A 7,866-nucleotide genomic window follows, 5' to 3' on the forward strand; every position below is an offset into this window, starting at 1 on the left:
GAGATCCTGGGGATAGTGTGTGTGTGTGTGTGTGTGTGTGTGTGTGTGTGAGTGTGTCGGAAGGAGCATTCAATAGCTCCCTATTGCCATCAAAATAAAATCCAAACTCCTCCCTCTTCCCACAAGGCCCTGCACAAACCCCCTCCTGGCCCTCCCATCTCTGATCCCAACTCTGTTCCCTTTCACCCTCACTCCCTCTGTTCCAGCCACATTGGCCTCCTCGCTGTTCCTCCAACAGAACAGACAGGGGCCTGCCTCAGGGCCTTTGCACTGACTGTTCCCTCCACCTGGAATGCTGTTCCCTTGTTTCCCACCATTCAGGTCTCAGCTCAAATGTCACCTTCTCAGAAAGTCCCCTCCCAGCCACCCATTAAGCAGCATCCACCCACCCCACGCTATTATTCTAAATAAATACTGTTATTCTCAACTGCTTTTCTCTCTCTTTTTAGCTCCTATCAGAGGTTTTATTTTGGTTTGTGATTTGTTTTGATATGTTTATGTTTCTTTGTGGGTTATTCTATGCATTGTCCCCCCTAGTACTAGGCTGTGTGGACAGAGCCTGTCTTGGTCCGTGCAGAGCTTGGCACACAGTAGGTGCTCGATAAATGCACAGGCAGTCAGTGAGGAGCAGAAACAGCCGATCCAGCCAAAGCCAGAGATCCCTGGCCACACTCCTGCTGGGAAATTCTAAGAAACAGGGAGGACCACAATTCCACAATGCCGAGGGCTCGTGATTCCGGGTTCTGGGGGCGTCCGTGAAGTCCTAATTCCAGAACTTTTCCAGGAGGTGTCTTGCGTCCCCTGCGAAGACAGCATCTCCCCTCCCTGGGCCGCTAGTCCAAATCGTGGCGCCCCCTTCCTCACCTCTACTCCTTCCCACCCCGATCTCCTCTTGGGCCTTCTCTTGCCAAAAGCCCTCCACCTCCTCAAAGTCAAGGGCCCCGCCTGGACCCTCATCCCGCAGCCCCACCCAGAGCAGCCTCCCCACCCCGCCTTCTGCATGCTCTCCTAGCCGGTGGCCCTGATTCCTGTCTTTTCCTCTTTCCCTTTAGCCTGCTCGCCTCGGGCAGCCCGCACTTCTGGCTGCTTGGGCTCCAAGCCACCACATCCTTTTCCAGGCCTCACTCACCACCTTCATGAGGGTGACTGCAAACTCTGGCTCCAGCCCTGTGGATGCAGCCACCTCTAGCATCTCCCCCAGATGCCCCCCAGGCCACTAGACGTGGCATCTTCCCCCAGACCTGTCAGGCCCCACAGTCCACCCTGGTCCCCAGAGACAGAGCACCAGCCGGGCCTCCTCGCTCCCCCTCAGCTGCCATGCAACCCTCCTCCCCATCCCCACAGCCCCCGCCCGCACCAGCCCTTAATCACCTCCCATCTGGACTTCAAGCCACCTCCCCACTCTGAGCAGCCTTCACTTTTATCACCTTCCCTTTGAGCCTGGCCCTCCCTCACTTAAAACTCTCCCATGGCTCCCGATTGCCCTTGGGACAAATTCCCAGATCTTCAGGCTAGCATCAGAGGCCCTGCACCAGCCGGCCCCGCCCAGTTTTGCCTCCCTGCACCGGTTCAAACGCTCTGCTCCAGCCACACCAGCCAGATTACCTAATCTGTGTTCTCTCCCACCTCTGGGTCTCTGCTTCCGTTGTTATCTCTTCCTGGAATTCCCTCCCACTGCATTTCTGCCTGGAGGAAGTCCACGCCTTCAGGGCCCAGCAAAAAGGCATGTCTTCCCCGCATCTCCTCCAAAGTCCCAACGTCTCCTCCAAAAGGCATCTCCCCCTGCCCCATGCCTCCCTCAGCCCAATGTTGGTGGTTAAGTGAGCATTTATTCTATAGCCACCTCCTTCTGCTGGAAGATGCTGGGCCCTCAGCCAGCCTCAGGCCTTGCAGGGAGAGCTAGGGGTGGGGGGCGGGGGACAGAGCAGAGCACACACTCCCAGGCCCACACAGTCAGTGCCGGGACAGAGGGAGCGCCCAGGGCGCGAGGTCCCCACAGTGGGAACGGGGCCTCTGCAGAGGGAGTCCAGAGGAGGCTTCCTGGAGGAGGGGGCCTTTCCTTTCCCCACCAGTCTTTCGATCTCCCAGCCAGGCACACTCCACAGGGGAGGGTAAATACAGATTTGTGGATTGCCTGAGAGGCCACAGACCACACACACACACACACACACACACAGCGAGAGATGGTGTGTGTGACCTGCCAGGAAGGAAGAGATGTTTTGTTCTGAGCAGCAGCATCCCCAGTTTTGGGGGCAGAATTTGGGGAGGCTCCGCTGAGAGCAATCTGAGAGATGGGGGGACCCCCAGGCGGCCTGTGGCTCCATAACTCGCTAAAATGGCACATCCGGCCAGAGCAGGAGGCAGGGAAAGGACTGGCCAGGCCAGGCGAGAGTGACAGTCTGGGCCGCCTGGCACAACCTTCTCATTTCTCCAGCCAACTCCTTTGCCATCGGGGGGCTTCAGGCCCCACCTCCCTGGGGCTCAGTTTCCCCATCTGCAAGATCCAGGAAGACGCTGCCAAATGGGGGAAGGGGCTTAGCTTCCAATCTCTCCCCTCCCACTGCACAGAAGGGCTCAGCCCCGGTGGTTCCTGGCTGGCTTTTTATGATGTGGATGTGGTTGTTTTGTTTTTTTTTTTAAAGGAAAAAGCCGAGAGGCAGCGCTGGGACCCCGGGTTGCTCAGACCACCTTAAATCAGCCTCACCGCCCCAGCTACTGTGGAAATTCCTTTCTCCGCGGTGGTTGGCTGCGCGCGCCAGCCAATCCGCCCGCGGCGCTCCCACATGGGTCCGTGACGTCACAATGGGAGCTGGCCAATGGGGCTCGGGGAACCGGCAACCAATGGCAGGAGGCTCTGGGATCCGCTGGGCCAATCGGAAGGCGGCGAGGCGCTCCCGGCGGGGTATGGAGAGCGCGGCTCCCCCCACCGAGAGGGGCTGAGACCCTCGTGGACGCGCGAGCTTGGCCGGGTGGAGGCGGGGATCCGGCTCGATTGTATCCAGAAACAGGCAGAAGCAACCCACCCCTGAGCCTGGCGGGTCTCCCCGTAAAAACAAGAGTCCCTTGTGCAACACGCTATCTTGCAAAAACCAGAGCTGCTAGCCCTATTTCACAGATAAGTAAACTGAGGCAGAGAGGCGTTGAGTCATCCTAGACCCCCCCCCCCCCCCCGCCAGGGAAGAGCTGAGACCTCCACCCGAGCCCGGAGGCTCCCAGCACGGCTCAGTTATTGTCCCCAGGTCCGACGGGGGAGGGATGGGCCTCCGTGTAGGCAGGGAGGGGGTTGCTGGTCCCCGTGCCTCAGTTTCCCCGCGCGCAGGCGGGAGAGGGGAAGGGAGCAGGGGTTCTCGGAAAGACTACAATCCCCAGAAGCCCGCGCGCGGCGCCCGCCCGGGCTGCTGTCAATCAAAGTAACGTGGGGCCCTCTCCGGGCCGCGCTCCCCCGCCCGCCGCCGCGCTGCTGCCAGCTCCCGCTCCGTCCCCGCCGGCTCCGGGCCCGGCGCGGTATAATTACAGCCCATTGATCCGACCCGGGCCGGGAACGCGGCTCCCTCGGGGAGGCCGGGCCTTTGGCTTCCGACATCGCCAGCCTCTGCCTGCCGCCCCCCCCGCAGAGCCGCTGGGCCACCAGCCAGGCCTGTCCCCTCCCGCCTGCCAGGGCTCGCGGGTGACCTCTGGGCCTCCGTTCCCGCCGCTAGAAATCACTCACGTATTCCCTTCCACCCAGGCACATGGGGGGCCCCCCCCGTGTGCCAGCGCCCCCCCCCCCGCGTGACCTTGAGACTCCTGAGGGCCCCTCTGGGGCCTCAGTTTACACACCTGTAGAGGGAGATGGTTGGACAAGACTCGTGGATGACACCAGTGCCCTCTGGGGTCCCCCGAGTGAGCAACCAGGCCTAGACCATGCTAGGGACTCAAGGAGAAAACTCGGAGCCCCGTGTGGTCAGGGCCGGGGTAGAGGGAGCCACCCGGCCTGGGGGTGGGGGCAGAACCAGGAGGGAGGTCCCTGTTGGGAAATTGGAAAGGCTTCCTAGATGGCAGGAGGGAGTGTTTAAGCTGGGGTTCTGCAGAATGCATAGGAGTTGCTTCCTTTGAGCAGTGCATTTATATTACCCTAACCCAAAGTGGAAGAGGAAAGATGGGGCAACCATAAGGCCCCCCCCCGGGGGGAGTGAAGACCCTTGAGCTCTGACCCTGCCTGGGTGGCCCTCTGGACATTCCCTGGCTGTGAAATGGGAGGAAGTGGACACCCACGGGCTGTAAGGCCCTCTGCCTGCTTTCACATGGGTCTGTGAAGTGGCAGTAGGCTCTGGCGGATAGGAGTCAGGGAAGTGGCAGCCAGTGGCAGGGGCACTAGGATGGCCGAGGGCTCAGAGCTCCAGCCTCTCGCCGGGCGAGAACTGGGCAGCTCAGGGGAGAAGAGAGGGGGAGTCCAGGATGGCCCTGGGCTCAGTGGCTCTCCTCTCCTCGTGTGGAAAACGAGGTTGATACTAGAATCTTCAAATAAGTTACTTAAAACAGTTCATAGTAAGTGCTCAGTAAGGGCAGGCGTCTGTACTCCCATTATGCCCCCAAAGGGCCCTCTCTGCCACCCTGACCTCACACCCCACAGCTGGACTATGCCCTCACTCTCCATCCCTCCCACATCTCTGATCACCCTTTAAAATGTGAATCAGACCCCATCCTTCCCTCTGCTCAAGAACCTGCCATAGCTCCCCATCACCCTCAGAATAAAATCCAGACTCCTCACCTCTGTTTACATGAGGTGTAACTCTCATGAGGTGTAACACTCACTCTGCTGCAGCCACACCGGCCTCCTGGCTGTTGCTCCAACACACCAGGCCCAGTCCTGCCCCAGGGCCTTTGCACAGGCTGTTTCCTTTGCCTGGACCATGGCTGGCTCACCTCTTCCTTCCAATCTTGGATCAAACATCCCATCCTAGCAAGGCCTCACTGGGCCAGCCTGGCTACAGTAGCCCCCACCTCCCTCCCTGCCTCTCTCGTTTCATTTCCTCCAAAAGCCCCCTCACGCTTGGAACACTGACTATGTGCTTGTGTGTTTATGGTCTGCCCAGGCCCAATGCAGTGCCTGTTCCATATAGCAGGAGGATGAAGGGGCAGTGCCCAGGTCCCCAACATGCAGAGCAGGGCTGCAGAGTCCCCGACAACCTGCCCCATGCTGACCTGGCCTGCAGGGGGCGACTGCACCCTGAGATCACAGCACCCCTGGAGGCCCGGGGTTCAAATCTCCCCTCGGCCACTGTGTCCAGTGATTCTGTAAAATGGGGGAAATGATAGAAATTCTTTATCTGATCCTCATAGGATCAAACAGCTGGAGAGATGAACCGGCCTTTGCTCTTATTATTGTGCGAGAGCGTGCAGGGCCCGGCAGGGACGACCCCCGGTGGGGGAGCAGGGCAGGAGCTGGCACCCCAAAGGCGACCCCTATTTTTATGCTCCTGGGGTCTCCTGGCCATTGCACCTGTCCCTGCCCAAGCCACCTCCAAGTCGCGGCCTCACCTTCCACTTCCTCCCTCCCTCTGGTTGGCTGAAACCTTTAATCCTCGCTGGGCCCGGTCTGCTCATCTGCAAAGGGGCCCAGCCCTTGACCGTGACCCCTACTGCCCCCCATATTCCCGCCGCTGGTGTGTTCACTTGACCCCGGCTGGAGGCTCGGGGACCCTGCAGAGCCAGCAGCCCCCTCCGCCTGGAACCCTCCCTCCCTGCAGCCGTCTCCCCCTGGCAGGCTCCGACTGTCACCCAGGTCTCAGCTCAAATGTCGCCTCCTGGGAGGGGCCTCCTCCCATCTCCGGCTTAAGCAGCCCCCTGTCATCCTCCGTCTCCTGCCGGTGCTGCCTTTCTCTCCCTGGCACTTGACTGTTCCCTGACATTATCCTATTCCCTGGCTTACGTGTTGTCTGTCTCCCCCCCCTCACCAGGCTGTGGGCTCCACGAGGGTCGAGAGGGGCTCTATCCGGGGCCCCAGGCACCTAATAAATTCCGGCTTGGGAGTGGGGGGTAGAGGGGACGGCGGCCAGGCCCAGAGACGCCTAGAGCCCTGCCCAAGGTCACACAGCGCGGCGCGCGCAGGGTGGGCGTCCTGCGGCTGCTGTTCAGGGGCCCCGGGGCCACCCCTCCCGCGTCCCAGGCCGGGCCCAGCGCCAGGTGGCCCGCCCCTGCCCCCGCCCCGGGGAGCCCACCATTAGCACGCGGGCCGGCCCAGCGCGCTCCCCGACAGGCCCGGTCAGGCCCAGCGGGGACGGGAGCGCGGGCACCTCCCCGGGGCCGGGATGGGGGGGGGAGGAGGAGGGGGGAGGAGGAGGGGGGGAGGAGGAGGGGGAGGGGACGCAGCGGGAGGAGGCGGAGGGGGAGGGGCGGGCCTCCAGGCCTGGCAGGCGCCCAGCGACAGGGCAGGGGGGCCTGGGGGTGGGAGAGGTTTGCAGGGGGAGGTCGGCTGCGAGGCGGGGATGAGGGGAGGGGGGCACAGAGCGGGCGCACGGGGAGAGGAGGGAGGCGAGGGGAGAGACAGCCAGGAAGACCTTGAAGGGCAGAGGGAGCTGGACGCGGAGACGCAGGCCACCCAGAGGCAGGGGGCGGAGGGAGTCAGAGAAGGGCAGATAGCCCGGGAGAGGGCCTCGGAGGGCAGTCCTTGGCGGGGGCCAGGGGGTGGCGTGCCCGCGGCTCCCTCCTGCAGCCACTATGTCAGAAAACACCCTCCCGAGCCCCCCCCTCCAGCCTGCTCATCGCGCATCTGGGTGTGTGCGCCCCTCCCCTGCTCCAACGCCTCCCATGGCTCCCGGAGGCCCCAGCCTTCCCACCTGGCGGGCGGGGTTCTGGCCCAGACACCTCCCCATCTCATTGTCTCCCTAAATCTTCACGGACCCCCTCCTGTGTGCCAGGCACAGTTCGCAGCCCTGGGGATTCGGGAGGGACCCCAACAGACCAAGGCCCTCTTGTCACCGGACTCCTAGAGCAAAAGGGAACGCTTGTTGACTTAAGTTGTGCGCCGCGATCAACGCTGGGCCGCGCGATAACGCGAGCGGGAGAGGCGGGGTGGTGGCGGCTCTGGGGACAGTGTGTTCCAGGCAGGGGGAAAGGCCCGGAGCGGGGGACAGTGCCCGGTCACCCTCCGGCCTGGAAAAGAGGCCAAAAATGACGAGGATGAAGGCCACGCGCACGGCGCAGGGCTGCGAGGCCCAAGGAGCACCCCTACCCCCCCATCCACGCCTCAGTAGCCTCCTGCTGTATACCCCCACCCTGCCTGGCACCCCCCATCTTTGAGGTCCTCCCCACTCCCGCAGCTCTGCCCACCAGCCCTGGGTCCAGAAGCTTCTCTTTCCCTTTAACAAGATGGCCAATATCCTGGGCCCCATAGCTGGGCCTTTCCTGCATCCGAATTCAGGTTCCCCGGTGTGCGCCCTTGGGCGAGCCTCTTTGAGTCTCCAGCCTCAGTTTCCTCATCTGTAAAATGGCCCTTCTTTCACGGGCATTTTCCAGAATTAATCTAGAGCAGCAGTTAAGGCCCCTGGCCCTCTGGCCCAGGCCAGAGCCATAACGGATGGTCTGCAAATCGCAAATCCAGCAGCGAGGCCAGGAGACCTGGCTGTGGCCTGGTTTGGGGACTGTGACAATTTCCTGCCCACCCTTGGGCCTCAGTTTTCCTGTCTGCACAATGGGGAGAGAGCAAGATCCTTTCAGGGTCCCCAATTCCACCATCCCTGCAGCCCGGCTTCTTTTGTGTGTCGTCCCAGGGGAGCCGGGCACCCAGAGGAGGGGACCCGGGAAATATTTCAGGCAGCAGAATATTTCTGGCCACCTGTGACTGACTGTTTAATGTGTCACCTCCCAGTCCTGGCTCCTATTCGG

Source organism: Diceros bicornis, unplaced genomic scaffold (genome assembly GCF_020826845.1).
Source record: "Diceros bicornis minor isolate mBicDic1 unplaced genomic scaffold, mDicBic1.mat.cur scaffold_67_ctg1, whole genome shotgun sequence".
Classification (NCBI taxonomy): domain Eukaryota; kingdom Metazoa; phylum Chordata; class Mammalia; order Perissodactyla; family Rhinocerotidae; genus Diceros; species Diceros bicornis.